This window comes from Falco cherrug, chromosome 8 (assembly GCF_023634085.1).
Source record: "Falco cherrug isolate bFalChe1 chromosome 8, bFalChe1.pri, whole genome shotgun sequence".
NCBI classification, from domain to species: Eukaryota; Metazoa; Chordata; class Aves; order Falconiformes; family Falconidae; genus Falco; species Falco cherrug.
In genome coordinates this window covers 16,455,535-16,471,527 of record NC_073704.1, presented here as the reverse complement: position 1 = coordinate 16,471,527, position 15,993 = coordinate 16,455,535, and the positions used below count along the sequence as shown (strand labels likewise).

At 41.0% G+C, this 15,993-nt stretch overlaps 1 protein-coding gene across 1 annotated transcript in view; it reads left to right on the top strand.

Moving 5' to 3' along the window:
• PPP1R1C (protein phosphatase 1 regulatory inhibitor subunit 1C) overlaps positions 1-15,993 on the top strand; it is a 54,055-nt gene that overhangs the window by 3,604 nt on the left and 34,458 nt on the right. The gene's annotated exons all lie outside the window — the stretch shown is intronic.

The following is a 15,993-nucleotide window of genomic DNA, read 5'->3' as shown; positions in this document are numbered from 1 at the left end:
CTTTCCCTGGGTGGATACTTTGGAGGTCCATGAAGTCCTAGTCTTGGTTCTCCAATCTCTAGCGGTATGTGGTGGCTCCAGGGCTAATGCAGCTAAGGGAACTGCTTCTGCAAAACAGGTTGTTTTCTGGTTTTCTGATGAAAGATCTGATGCCTGTTTTCATTATTCCTTTTCGACTGTGAATACATTATCTTCAACCAAGACTCCTCCCATAAGATTTTCTGTGGGGGTGGGATGATTTCAGGTTGCAACATACTTTGTCACATAGATGTGACTTCAGAAGGACTCTTTACTAAGCTGTTTAGGCAGTGTTATAAGCAAAAAAAAGTTCAGCAAGAATGGGTTACAGGAAAAAGACATCAAGACATAATCCCTTTGGAACACACTACCTACGTAATATCAAACTTTTCTTTTGTAGTGCTCTGCAACATTTTTTTCCTGCCTTATCTCTTCATCACCTCAATCTTTTTTTAAAAGCAGTTCAGTCTTTTGCTCACTGATGTGTCTCTGAGGTCATGCCTGTATGCACTGGCCTCTCAGTAGAATAAAACCACCTTAGCTCTGTTAGGATCCCCACTTACTGCAGGTTGCTGGTGGTCTCCAGCTCTGATTAACATCACCAGCAGCTGAAGTTTCTCAGAATGTGCAGAAAGAAGCATTTAGAGAGCCCTGCTCTTGGGGTTGAGATCATTGCAGCACAGCACGCAGATTAGGGAGGTACAAGCGTGGCATATATCTCAGGTTGTATTTGTCAGGTTGTATTTGTTGACGCTGAGAGTGACCCAGGTGTTTGCTGCAGGGCTACCACCACCCCCAGTCTGGAAAGTAGCTTTCTGGCCTGAATTGTAGGGAGCAGTTCAGCTGTCAGTAACGGTGCACAAAACATCTGCCTTAGACCGACTTTCCTTACCTTGATGAGATCTACAGTGTCGGTGTTGCTAGGGCTTAATTTAAAGCAAATTCACCTTGACTGTTAATCTCTTCTGCAAGTCACTTTGTACATTTCGTACTGTCATATTTCCTTTTATAAACAGGTACTTGCTACAGTACCAAATCAAAACCAAGCAGAGAATAAGAACTCTTTAATTTGCAGGAATTTTTAATGTAAACAAAGTGGTACATGTCTGTTATCTCCTTTCCTGCAATGTTCATAATAAATCTTTAAATAAATCATTTTTATTATGAGTCAGGATGCTGCACCTATTGGACAACTTCCACATAAGCCCAAGAGTTAGTATTCACCCTCTTCACTTATTTATATTTATTTGTGTAGATATCTTCCCCTTTTACTAGATACTGGGAACTAGTATCAGTGAAGGTATTCTTTGGTTAAATTATAATCTTGTCTTGTTTTCTAATTTTATATGAACTCAGACAAAAATAAAAACTTTAAAAGCACCTTCATTTTCCTGCAGTTCACCATGTGGTTTATGCATGAGCATGTGCCTGTATATTTCCATATGGCATGTTTGATATGGGCAAGCGTTCTGAACAGGGTGTGCACATGTAGCTGTGTAAACTGGCTGAATACAAGGACTGCAAAGCCAAACTGGAAAGGCAGACAAGAGCTTTACAATGCAAGTACAAACAGTAAAAAAACGTCTTATGGTCTTGATGTTGCAAGGTGCTGTTCAGCTTCTGAAACAATTGTACACCTTCAGTTTTCAGAGTCAGCTAATCCTAGGGGCTCTTGACGCCTTGCTGATTAAACCCCAAAATGCTGGTCAGTTGTTGGGTTTGGAAAAGAATGCTGAATAACAGTTTGTCTCCAAAAATGTTAAATGCATCACTGCATATGGTTGCAGTCAAGAAAATAATAATAGTAAGGGTGCTAACTTGACACTCCAACAAATTGCTTTGGAAGTGTGATTCTCAAGATCAACAGGGAGCTAAACCAGAGTCCTGTCTCTTGAATTTTACCCACTGGAGTCCTCAAATTCCCTCCTCTTTAGGAGCAAAGAGCTAGTGAAGGATATGCTTCCAAGGGTTTGAAATGTGTGTCCTAATGCAATTCTAAATGTTTGGATGCCCGTGCAAAGTTTACTCAAATTATCTAAACTTCTTTTATTTTGAAAACCAGAGAGGGGCATTTGCTAAGAATCAGACTTTTCTATAGCCTCCTGTTGCAGCTGCTTCTGATTGCAGCAGGGGAAAAGCAGCATTTTTGTGGTATTCTGGTGTTCTGGATGCAGAACCATCTGGAAACCAGAAGGCAGTAAAATGTGTTTGGACATTTCAGAACTTCATAATAATTTTAGTTTGAGTTGTGCTGGGCAAAGATCTAAAATAGTTGTTTTCTTCTAAGTCTTCTCATCCATCCCTGATGTCTACTACAGCTTTGACAGGCATCTGTCATCACTGATTTAGGTCTGGTCCGCTATGCTATAAAACAAAGATGTAGTATCTACTAAGGCTAAGTAATTTTAAACTAATGACAGCGACTCAAAAACTGTAACAAGAATCTGCCTGGCTTCATTGCTTCCAAGACAATGGTGCTAGACCACACTAAGTGATTTAAAGCTAGGCAGTAGATGTGACTGCAGGAGGTAATATCCAGCCTGTAATATCTTGACTGGAGTGTTTTATCGTGTTCACTCTGATTGGCATCATATATAATTGCAATCAAAGTCAACAAAAGAAAAATTTGAATTGCAGCAGCAACAGTGGTTGCAGTGGACAATATGAGCTTGTGAAGCAATGTAGCAACGCATAAATCCTTAACTCTTTCTGTAAGTGCTCTTTGATGGGTTATGTCACCTCTGAGCAGAGAAGCTAGAGCTAGCAAATTGAGACTTAAGTTATGAAGTTACTTAACGCTGTTGTGCTTCAGTTGTGATCAATGGAGCTATATTTTCTGAGCATTTTTCATAATATTTAATCAGTTTTACTTTTATTTGAAATTATAAGACTCTTTTACTATCTGTGAAAGCAAAGACAAATATTAGTGGATGGAACTACAGAGATGTGCAGCATCTCATCCTGTGCAGGATGCCTGCACATGGGATTGCTGGGGTAACCCACTTGTATCCTGCTATAGCCACAGTTGCTCTGTGTCTGTCCTTTATAAAAGGAACATAAGTATATGCTTAGTTTTAAAGACACATTTAACTATTATGCTGCACAGGGCTTAATCCAAAAATGGCTAAAGCTCTCCTGCTTCCTTTTTCTCTTGCAATATCACTAAAGTCAACAAAAACCAGGTATCACCATATCCTGAAAACAAACTTTTCTGCACTGCCATAATAATCACAACCTCCCGTCTCCTTACCAAGCACAGCAGTATATATATAAAAATCAGTTCTTAAAATCTGAAATGAAAATCTGGCCATGCTTTAAACTAGCAGAATATCATGCTGCAAGAGCTCAAGAAAAAGCTGGTGGCAATGCAGAGAGGTGACAGTTGAGAGAGGAAAATATGTCAGACCACAACTCGGGTTTAATGCCATTAGGGCTCGCTTTGATCAGAACACAATGCCAGCGTTCTTGGGTGGACTGGCTTTGTCACAGAGCCAACACAACATCAAACAGTCTGGCTGCTCAACTTGTGTCGAAGTGTTCAGTCTTCTTGAAGCATTAGAATATGGGTAAACATTAGGACAAACTTCTGCATTTCTGAACTTTCTATGTATTTTCTGTTTCCAGCTCTCCTTTCTGCTCAGTTGCCTGTTCTGGCTTCCTTGCTTGTAATGTAAATGTTACCGGGTGTTTGGGAATAAGAAAAATATAGCAGCTGGTTGATAACTCTTCTCCAGAGCTGTCTTTTTGTATTTTGCAAATCTCATTTCAAAGCAGAAAGGGTATATTTTCACTGCAAAAGCAATATAAAACATATATGCCAAGTACAACTCAGTACATCTGAGTTTTCTGAAGGCTGGAAATCTTAACGTGAAGATAAGCAAGCTGTACCTGTCTCCAGACAAGGAACTTGCTTGCAGCTTGTCTTTGGGCATTAGCAGTTTTTCCATCTTGTTCCCAACTGATTTTCTCTGGCCCGAGGAGGGTTTCATGTCTTTCAGCTTACTGCCACTTCCCCAGAGGTCTGCTGAGGTGCCTCAGGAGCAGCCCCAATGTTTAGTGCAGTAGCAAACATCGCTGCCAGATGGGTGGTGGGAGGCAAAACTGTCCTTACACCTGTGGCAACCCCATGACAACCCGAAGCAGGTTAGGCATTTTATGCTAAATTGGTTCTAACTCTCCCAGAATTTCTCCACACAATAAATCTCGTATAGATGTGCTTTTCTGATGATGCAAACTATACCAACACTACATCCTTGCAGGGATAAATGCAGTATGATCTACCCAGCATTAGTGGTTGTGACTAATAGTTGTTAGGTGATGCTTCCAGGTGAATGGATGTCTTTGTGTTACATCTGGTGATCATGGATTTTTTTTTCCTCAATATAAAATGAACTGAGATCAAAAAAGACCTGCTAAGTAGGAGGCAGCTGTTCCTGGGCATTTTCAGGCAATTTTGCTATACTTTCTCAGGCAAAAGTCTCACTGAAACTTGAATCAGCAGAGAACTCTTGGTCTCACAGTTCATGAAAACCAGTATGTTTTTCAAAAGCTTGAGATTCTGGTAGAACATAGTGCTTACTTTAGTTCAGGAAATAGAAAGTGAGTAAGCCAAATAGCAGCTGTTTTCAATTGCAAATTTAGGCTTCTAATGCAGTAATAAAGCATTCAGAAAAGCAGCACATTAATAAAAACTGTCATTAACTGTATTTTTTTTTTTTTGGTCAAACTAGTTGGCCTTTCTATATGCTAAATGTGAATAACATTGCAGTATGCTGTCTGTTTTCATTTCAGTCTAGGAGTTTGTGGCGGTATGGCAATAAGCTATGAAAAAGATTTGTGTCTCCTCACACCACAGGCACCGGCACAGCTCAGTGTATGTCACCAATGGCACCAGGATGCTCAGAGGTCACGCAGTGTTCATCAGGTCAGCAAGGACCTTAGTGTTCTGTTGGCCTGTGCTGGAGAGGGCCATCTGACACAGTGAAACAGTGACCTATATAAACCAAACATTGCATAGGACCCGACAAGTGATAGGGATTCCAGAACAGAGATGACAATGTCTGTGCTTGTGAGTATCCTGCCGTTTGCAGGCTGATGTGTGACTGCAAACGTTCAATGGCAAACTACACCCCTTTTTTCTTATCCATATACACTATGCTCGGATGCTCTTTCATTTGGGTTACTTTGAATTTACTTTGCAGTTCAGGCTCTCAGAAGTCCCTGGGACAAGCCTCAGCATAAGTTCATCACACATATGCAACATGACTAAAGACTCCATGATCTGATCCATGAAAATAAAAAGAAAAGTTCAGGGACTTAAAAAAAAAAAGAAGAAAAACAAAGAGAAAAGTCAGGAAACTGCCTGAACTGTTTTTAATGCAGCCCAGAAGCAACAGCTCAGAGGCTCCAAACAGAAGCAATGAATTTAAAAACAAACAGAAAAAAGTTTTCCTTAGACTCTTTCATGAAAATGCTCCATTTTCATGAGAGGGTGAGGATTTTACGTGTCATTGTCATCACCTCCTAAGAAAGCTGCCATTGCTTCCTGCAGTACAGTAAAGACAGCAAGCCCGAGGCTGAGCGGGCACTGCTGCGCTTAGAGCCAAGGTTATCACCAAAGGAGCCTGATGCATTTTTGCTGTTCTTTGAGGTCACGAACACATTAGTTCACAAATAGAAACATTCCCTGGGAACATTTTAGTCATTATGTAAAACACATGGTGTGAAACAGTAGGAAACACATACTGTTTCACACAGTGCCCAAGTGGAGTCTGGACTATCTCTTTAGTCACCAAGTAATGCTTTAACAAGAATGGTCTGAAAATGGCTCAGGAAAAGCCAAGACAAAAAGGTGGTGTGCATGTTCTGGTCAAAATTCACTTATTTTACCTCATTTTTCATGTTTATTGTTATCCGTTCTTCCTTTGTTTTCGATGTTTAACGTTGCCTACATAGGTACGTTTTACATGACGCATAGCCCCTATGAGCTTGGTTGCTTCTGCTGACTATAGTCTAGTTGGCTGAAGTGAGTAAATTCAGTCAAAACGAGACCGAGTCCCTCCCGTTCACCAGAGCCTGCCTTCCCGCTGTGCGACGGAGGGGTGCAGGATGCGAGCCGCCTGCGAAAGCTGTGCTCCATGGAGAGGCCTGAGCCAGCCCAGCAGGCTGGAAATAGAGGTTGGATGTTCACAACCAGGATGCAGATTTCTGGCCTAGATCAGAGAAGCAGGGCAGCCGAGAGGACATGAAGCCAAAAAAAAAAAAAAAGTTTTACTCACTCCCAGTATGGGTGAAATTACATTAATCCATTTTTTTTTGTTCCAGCCTTAAATCCCCATCAGGTGAATTGATGTACTTTTGTACTTATCAGTGCAGGTAAGCTCCTAATGTGTGCCATGACATGACTTGTTCCTCCTGCTCCCTGCTTCCTGCTGGTTTGGTGCTGGAAGGGTCAATGTCCATGGAACTGTCTGGAAGTGAAGGAGGTATTTTTAGAGTCGAACCTTGTACTCTTCATCTGTTTTCCTCATTCCTTACACAAAAGCACCATAGAAACAGCCTTCTTCCACCCCAGGAGATTATTTGCAAATCATTTTTAATATATATGGCTTCATGTTACAGATCTCCAGCTGCCTGGTTATTCAGCATCAGGACTGATAAGCTTTCGGAATGTTTACCTCTGTTATCACCTCCGTGCCTATTAAGATGACAAAGACCTGTGCCACGGGCAGAGCACAGCTGTGTGCACCACTGCCTAGCCTGGTGAGATGGTTGGTTGGGCAGATTCTAACTTCATTGCATTCACAAGGCTTAATATTTTGCTAGAGAGGAACTCTTAACATACTTGCACTGTGACAAATATTGGTACACCTCACACGGTTTGTTTTGGTGAGAATTCTGACTAGCTGGTGAGTTTTCTGTTTAAAAAAATTAAATGCCTAGGTGTAATTAACTACTTCTTGCAGTCAAAGTACTTAAGCTAAATTTAATATAGCTACATGACTATACAGTTTAAGGAGTTGGTGGCATTTAAAAAAAAAGTTTGGATTAAAATAGGTCTAGTTTAGCTGGTGGCAAACATTCTGCTTGTATTTTGAGTGGGTTTTTTTTAAAGGGTAAAAAATTTTAAAGTCTATTAGAAATTAAGTCCATTTAAACATTATAAGACAAAATGTTTTGAATAAGAATGTTGAATTACTTTGTTCTGAGATTATGCTTAAATTATACTTCAATAATGTGTCGGTACTGGGGGGTTTATTTTTTTTTTATTTTTACATCAGGTAATAGACTAAAATCCATTAATAAATATTTTAGCCTTGCTGAGGGGAAAAAACAACATAGAGTTTGTCTGACCTCTCCTATTTAGTACTTAATGCAGCACTCATTTACCATGGTGACGTGTGCGGAATAAATAGATAATGCAGACAGATGAGAGAGAATCCAGCTTTTAGCACTAACCTCATTATGTTCAGAATATTGGGAAGGGGTTGCACTTAAAGCATCAATCAAGATAGCCCCATTTATTGAGCTTTCAGAGTCAAAATTTAACTCTTCATATGTAGTAACTGAAGTTAAAGCTTCACTTCAAAATACACCGCAAGTGGGAGTTTAACGAACCTGGACCAAAATCTAGCAGAGACTCTAAACAAACAGAAGCGATCTGTCATGGGAGTTTTTGCCAGCCACGCAAGGCTGCAGAAATTCAGGGGGTGCAGGGAGGTGCAGAGCTTACCTCTGCTTTCCTGTGTGTCTGAGCTGTTTGTGTCACCAGCTGGTGGAAGCAAGATCAGCTGGGCCAGCCAAGCCCCTTTTACAGTCACCAAAGCAATTCTAGGGTAGAATGAAGCGATGTGTCTGTTGGAAAGAGCTCTGTTTTCCCCTTGTCCCCCTGAAAATGCTACTCGTGTCTGTATCTGTAATCACCCCTTCTAGTATTTTTTCTCAAATGACTTTACTGGAGGATCAAGAGGATATCATAGCAGCAGAACGAAGCAGTTACATGTTCACTCTTTGTTCATGTTTTCGCTGGGATACCTGAGATGCAGACGTACCACAGAGAATTAATGTCTTGGTGTTATTTGTCTTGTGGAGCTAAACCACACTTACCGAGGTAGCAGCACTAAGTGGACAAATGTGCATTTTAAAGGCTGTGTTTTTCACCCGGGGCCACATCCTTCGTTCTGATATGACAAGCAGAGAAGAGTCACAATGGGCAGAAAATGAGCTTCAGCAGGGCAGATACAAAGTTCAGTAAAGCAGTGAGCTTTATTGCATCCTACAGTACTGCTTATCCTGTTACCCAGACATCCCCGACAGCCTAAACATTTCAGCACGGAGCCTCCACCGCTCAGTGGCTTGTGGTGATACTATGCCCTTCAAGTCTTTCTGAAGTTCCCTGCCATAGCTGTTCCCAGGCAGTGGCAGAAAGCAAAGATCTGAGCGAACCTTTCCTGCTCTTTCTTCCACCGCCACCAAACAGTAGCATCTCTGGGATCTGCTACCACGTAGCTGCAGCACTTGCTCCACCTTCTCCCTGTTACATTAGGATCTGCAGGACAGCAACAGAATCAGTGACCTGTTTAACTTGCAAGCCCAGCTGCTCTGAATGCAACATGTTTGTATTGCTGAGTGACATTTGATAACCTTTTCTCTTTGAAGTGGAGCTGTACTGATGAACTAAAAAACTGTTTGGGGGTAGGGGAGAAAAAAGAATTTTCTGTTCAAGGAATAGATGTTCAAGGAAAAATCCAGAATTTTTCATCCAGATCAACATTAGGTTTTACTGTCTGTTTTTGAAATACGGTAAGTAGACAGCAGGGCTGTAATTGTTTAGAAATGTGCTTTCAAGCCTCCTAAAATGCTGATGCTGGTGTGTGACTTAGGCTTTAATGTGTACAGCATATCCCATAGGAGGGCGTGGAACAGCTCTTGCTACAGGAATCACAGTGAGGTGTTTCTGGTTGTGACAGCACAGATGGAGATGTATAAAATGAAGCCCAGGGTCCCCTCTGTCCCTGGTGTGTAGTAAGGTTAGTAGAAATTCTGAAAAATGTCTTTGGAAATTACGGCTGGTTTAGCCTGGGTTAACAATGATTGCCTTGTCTTTTCCATCCCACCTAGTCACGCTGATAGTGAGAACGAGATTATGGAACCTCATTCTGCTGACTCTTTGAAAACTTAGAAAACCAAATAATGAATTTACAAAATTGGTATTTGCATCTTCTTTTTGTAAAAAAGGTCTTAAACCTGGAGAAATACTATTATTAGTAGCTCACCTGATTCATGCATAAAATGAAACGTGTATGTGAGGAGCCCTATCATGTGCATTCTAACCACAAGTAAGCAGAAGCAGTTGGCCAGGACTAGCTTTACAACACATTTTTACTGAAATCCTTGAGGTATTATTTCCAAAAGGAAGGAAACTGCAAAGGCAGCAATAATAATCACTGGGTAAGGAAGAATTTTATTGTTTTATATTTGTTTTCTTCTCCCCTGGCAAATGTCACTTTCCAGAATGTACAATGCACAACTGTTCAGCTACGATCTTTTCTTTACTGGCTTTATGAGCTATAGCATGCTAAGAAATGTTTGACTGAGTTTTGGCTGCTGCTGGTGGTTTTTATTTTAAAGCTTAGAATGCTGCTGCAGCTCGCAGCCGAGAAAGGAAGCGCTTGCCCTGATAGCTATTGCAGCTGTAACTCTCATGCAAAGGTCGCCGTTGGTGGGTCAGTTCTGAGCCGTTTTCCATCACAACTGATTCCTGCATATGAAACTATTAGGAAATGGTTTAAATGTATATCAGGGGATCAGCTAGTATTATATTGCTGGTAACCATGGATTTTTCTTCATCATCTATGCCTCGGTTGTATTTAAGTCTTCCACCTCTTCAATATGTCATTTGAACACAGACTGAATATAAAGCAGGCAAGCAGCTGGCAAAGAACACGTTACTATCACTATTCAGTATTACTGATGAGTTCACAACTCTAGGTAACTGTCTTCTCAAAGTACTTTGCTGCTTTCTGTGTTTGAAAATACTTAATGAACACATTAAGTCTTTTCACAAACTAAAACATTCTTATGAATGACTGTTTGAGTCTATGGACAAAGTAAATGGACAAAACTATTTGGGAAGTTTTTGTGCTTGTGCTTTGGTAACATTTGGTAAAACAGTAGCCGTTATTTGCAAAACTTTAGTAGTCTGGCAGTATGTTTTGCTTGGACACATTCATTTCAGTGGCACCTTTCTGCTCTTTGAATCTGTTTATTTGCTGGCAGTCGCGCAACAGCTCTGGCCCTCCTCTAACCTCTCAAAAGCTGTCTTTACCTCCACTGCCCTACTCTTGCCTTTGTGTGAGTCTTTTCTTTCACTGTCAGGTTTCAGGCCAGGTGGGATTATGCTGTGAGTGTGGAAACTGCCCTTACTCCGTGCAGCAAAGATGTAATCTTTACTGACATCTATATAGACCCGGTGTCAATGTAACCTTACAATGAGGTGAGCTCTCCTTCTACACAGTTGGGTACTTCAAGACACCACATTGTGCTTTTAGGTCTGTTTGCCAGTCCTTGCCCTTTGGTTCTTCCATATCTCTGTGAAAGTCTGTTTTTCCAAGGTCTTCTTGTGGTTCAGTTTGGGCCTCCAGCACCGCCAGGGGCACCCTGAAATGCTGGCTGTTGGGTTCGCCTTCTGGCTTGTGCCGGGAAATCAGTGTCACCTTGGTTTACATTTATTTGCTTCAACAGTAAGGAACTTCTCAATTTAAAGGAAAGATTTGAGTCATCCTAAATAGATGTGCATAAAAGAGGGTCATATGTAGATCACATATTGTTTAAGTCTCACTTTGCACATTTTGAGACTTGAGTTTGCCATTGCCATCAACTTTCCCATTAGGACAAGGATTTCACATCACTGATCACAGTAGTTTTCTTTGGTTTGTCTCACTTTTACTTAACGGAACGAACTAACTTGGATTTTCAAAGATGCAGTGAATGTTAATGTGTCATTACTTAGTTTAGATAATGAGCAAGAGTTCTGACTAAGCCAGTTTACATAGGGGTGAAGTTATTTCCCAGTTGCACTAACTCTAGAACTAGTTCATTAGATGAGAATTAGATGAGAAAGTAGTTTGCCTTTTTCCTCTTCTTTTTTTTTTTTCTTTTTTCCTCAAACTCATGCTATATATCTAGGATAAAACCTTGATTTTCAAGCCAATGGCAAAACTTCCTGTTGCTTGTGGCCTGATAAAGTCAGCGGGGAAATGATTTTCTGTCTTTCACTTCCTTCAAAACTTCTGGTTTGTCTGATTTGTTTTGCTGATGCAGACCATAGATTCGCCGCAATAGTTGCCCTGAGCAGCCCCCCACATGCAGGGGGGACCCATTTTGCCTGGAGCACTGCACAGCTCCCCTTAATGCCCAACTGAGCTGGGAACCCGCAGAGTAACTTTTTGCAGAAGGTGGGAGTGTGACCGGCAGTGCAGATTTGTGGTGAAGCTCACCTGGCTATGTTGTGCTGGAAACACAGTGCTTTGCTGGTAACCACGTGGTATTCTTTTAGAATGAGTTAATTTAAGAGAGCAACTCTGAAGCAACACAGGGGCAGTTCCTGACCTGGAGCTTCTGCACACAGTGACGCCCTGTGGTCCGGCCAGAGGTTCCTCCTGGTTCTGATGCCATGAGTCCACACCGGTCGGCTGCATGTTATATGAAATGTTCATCCCGGAGTCATTCCTGGTAATCTAGTAAGAGATTTATATTGGGTCCAGAAAATGTCTCATCTGAGAGCTCAGAAAAAAAAAAAAGGCAACTCAGTCCTTATTAATAAGAAGAGAGAAAATAAAGAATTAAATTTGAATTATTTTCCAATGTATATTTTAAGAGCTATATTTGGTTTATGGGACTCGTTTAGAACTTGTTTTATACTTATATTTAACAGGAGGAAGGCAGAATGAAAAGTTGAAAACAAAATGCTTATGAGAGGGATGATTTTTTGTGCTTGTTGTAATAATTCATGACATGCAGCAATAAAGCTGCAGACCTGATCCATCACTGTTATAATCTAGTTTAATGCCAGTGGAACTAGACTGTTTTCCATGCGTCTGGCATGAAACTGGAATAACAAGGTGGTGAATCAGGCACTGTAATTCCCTTGTGAGATTCATGTGATGTAAACAAACACATTTGAATTCACATTTGAGGTTTGTAATTTCTTCAGTTTCTTCCAAACCAAATCATGGTCTCAGAATGTATGCTTTAAAGAAATTTTGATCTGTGTGATTTGTGAAAGGTGGTTTTATTTCATATTCTTATGGCTGTGTAGTTGAAGGTGGGTCCTTAGACAGTGCCTGTATGATGTTCAGAGATTATGGATGCTGTTTGGATCAGATGCTGTTGTGTGTGTTGGGAGGAAAAGGATGATCATCCTTTTCATTTACAGGCTGACTTTGAGCACCTTTAGGAAGGATTTGGTCTAACAAAGGGGATTGCTGCCCCTACTCTCAGGACTAGTAATGGTTACTGGAATATTGAAGGTGGGAAATACAGAGCTATGTAAATAGAAATAAGCTAATTTACCTGGAAATAAATTTTTAAATCTCCAAACAGCTGATTCATCCAGCCTGTGGCATTTTAAGGAACTACAGAGAGCTGGTTACATTCAGGAGCTAGTTGGGAAAAGCTACTCTATGATCTCTGAGCCAGAGGGATGAGCAATCTCTTGGCGATGGTTCTGTCAGGGTAACGTGGGACCTCTCCCATGCTACACACCTGAACTGCAAACACCTGATAGAATAAGCATGCAAATGCTTGTGTATATAGCAAATTCCTCTCTCCTCAATGTTTTAATTAATGCTTCCTATACAAACCTTGTTATTAGTGTCCCCTAAAGGGCCAGGTAGTAATTTAGATGCTGATTAGTGTGTGAGATGCAGCAGAACTGCAATGTATGCACTCTCTTGTCAGCATTTGACTGAGGAGGGGAGCAGACCTTCCAGCTACGTTTACTGCAGCAGCTGGGATACTGGAGTTTAATGAGGTCCTTTTGCAATATGAAGATTTTCAGAAACATACTCCTGCCAGGAGGGCTTACCAGGATATTTTTTTGTAATTAAATATAATTATACTTATACCTGTAGTTTTCATTGAGAGATACAGGCGAACAAAAAACAGCAAGCAAAAGTAAAATAATTCACTACATAAGCATTGTCTATTTTTGTCTTTTTGGGCTTTTTTCCTTTTCCTGCTGCAGTGGTTTAGTAAAAAACGATGCAATGCTAGCTCATCTGGCAATGCGTAGTTAGAACACTGGCAAAAGCAAAATGTTAAATATTTTTTGATCTTCCCTTGTCTTCTGGAGGAAAGAAAAAGTAGTTTTGGTAGCAGAAAAACCAAATAACATTATGCCAGTCATTTTTTAAATCAGATTTAAATGAGCTTGTTTTACAAGTACCAATGGCAAATATGAACAGTGGTGGTCAAACACCAGTGAGGCAAGCTGGTAGACCTAAAAATATCCTTACTGATGAAGAAATAAAAATGTGAAATGACTGAAACAAATTTTTCAGAAATTTTCAGGTTTGTCCGCCACTAAGTTGCAGGAGAATGAAGAATTATTTGGAAAATTATCCACTTCTTTTCTTAGTTCCTGAAACTGTGTGGGTCTGTGCTGTTTAAATGTAAGGTTTTGAAGCAGGTGATCTGCCTTTTTGCACAGTTAGCACACACCAAGGCTGGGAGCAGAGCTCTGCCTGCTGCCAAAGCACTCGAGCATCCCCCAACCCTGCAGCAGGCGGAGAGAGCCACCCTTCTCTTCATCATGGGAGATGGCTAAGTAGAGCCAGAGCCAGGAAAATTATTTTCATTTTCCAACTGTATGTCATCATCGTCTGAACATATTGATCAGAAGTCAGCAACTGGTTCATTTCTTTCACAATTTTTGGGAGAGAAAGCTTTACACATGGGCATAGTACTGTTTGGCCACGGAGATATTTCATCAAAACTAATGAAATGAAATTAAACTGGCTGAACTATTTCATAGCAGCATCAGCTAGCTTGGGGTGTGCTGCACTAAAGTTTGCACGTGGAAGGCTGGGTCCATGCTTCTGTGCATCTACTTTGCTCTCTCCGGGGGCACTGTTTTTTCAGTGGTGGGGTCAGGATTATAAAAAAGCTCCAGACTGATGGTGACATTGTGTCCTTAAAGTCTCTCTTCAGGCTCATCTCTTTCAGATTCAAACCATTCTTGTTTAATCGTTCTTTACCTAAATCCTGTTATAGGCATGTGGTTTGTGGGCTATTTCCGCTATCTGAGCAACCGAAGGGTATTATGTTTATTATTTTTAAGGGAAAATTTAGACACTATGACAAAAACTAACCAAATCTAAAGCCCCTTGTGACTTTCATCTGAAACTCCTCAGCTTTCTTTTCCCAAGTACAATTCCAAGAAACTCTCTCCAACAATTATACCAGCCTCTTACTGAGTTTCTTTTGTGTAAAAGCCAGCCTGTCTGACCTGTTCTGTTCCTCCAGTGCCTGACTGAAACCCTACAGAAAAGGCTTTTATTTGCTCATGCCAGGGGGAAAGAAAGCAGGGTACTTAGCTGGATGAGATAAGCTTTTGCGGGATGACTCCACTGCAGATCCCATGGGTGATACCAGAGGCCACCTCTTTTAAAATAGGTCACCTCTTGCCCTTCTAGCTGCTCCAAGTGCATTAACATTATCCAGTGGGAGAAGAGAGGCAGATGAACTTTGATTTTACCCTAAAATGACCACAAGGCTTTCCCCCAGCACGGTCATGCCGTCTGCACAACAGTGGAGATGCTCAGCAAAAGCAATCAGCAGCACCAAGCGGTTGCCATCCTGGCTGTAACCAGCCTCCTTCCACTTGGGTCTTTTCTGACCTCATGTAATGACACCTTTGGGCTAGCTTGGCTTGTTGTATCAGCATGGCTGGATGGCTGGGCTAAAAAAACTTCAAAAGAGCTCTGCTAACAAGAGCATTTGGGAGACAAATCACTTGGCAGTTCTTCCTCTGTATTTCAGCAATGTATCTGGGCCAAATCTTGCAGGTTTCCTGGTGAGCGGATGAGATCTTGCCCTGGGTAAAGACTAAGCTCAGAGCTGTATTGCTGAAAGGGGCTCTGTGCAGGTAGGTGGGCTTTCAAAAGTGTCTCTCCTTAAAGAAGTAAGGCTTAATTTGAGAAGGTCTGTGTGCATATCTGGACAGATGGAAATACCCTTTAGGCTGAACCTTTCATTGATGAACATGGACCGTTTCTCTTCCTGATGACACTGACTAAGGCCTGAAACCCTGTTTATTTTGCTCCAGCCTACATGAGGTCAGGGTCACACTATCCTCAGACGTTATTCATCCAGCACAGGGGAAAGCCCTCAACTAATTTTTCCTCAGCACAGGTGCAAAAAAATCTCTAAACAGAGCTCCAATCCGATTTTTACATACCTCAACTTTCCAGTAACTTGGGTATGTACAAATCTCTTCTCAGCTCTTCAAATGATTTCTATTATACCACTTCAAAACAAAACCACAAAAACTGTCAAGAACTTACTTGAGTAATTAGATTCCTGTTAGCCGGTTAGAGCAGCAAAGAACGTTAAACTGGAAAAAAACCCCTATGTTGAGATTTAGAATATAATACAGCCGTATCATGTTCTGTGAGCAATGTTGTGATTTGTGAGAGGGGAAATAGAGCATCAGTAAAGTCTCCTTCCCTCCTGACCCCAAAAAGAGAGCAAACCTGTAGAGACAAGTTATCTACTGAAAGCTTGGGGTTTGTTTCATGTAAGAGAGAAACGACTGATGACTTGAATTCACATTCTCCATGATATAATTGCCTAGTTATAAACATGATAAGGAAATGTCTCATTCTGTATAACTATGATTATTTTTTTTTTGTGAGCAGAATCCTGACTGCACAGTAGTCAGTGGGAACTAAATGATGCTGAGAAACCAGGGAT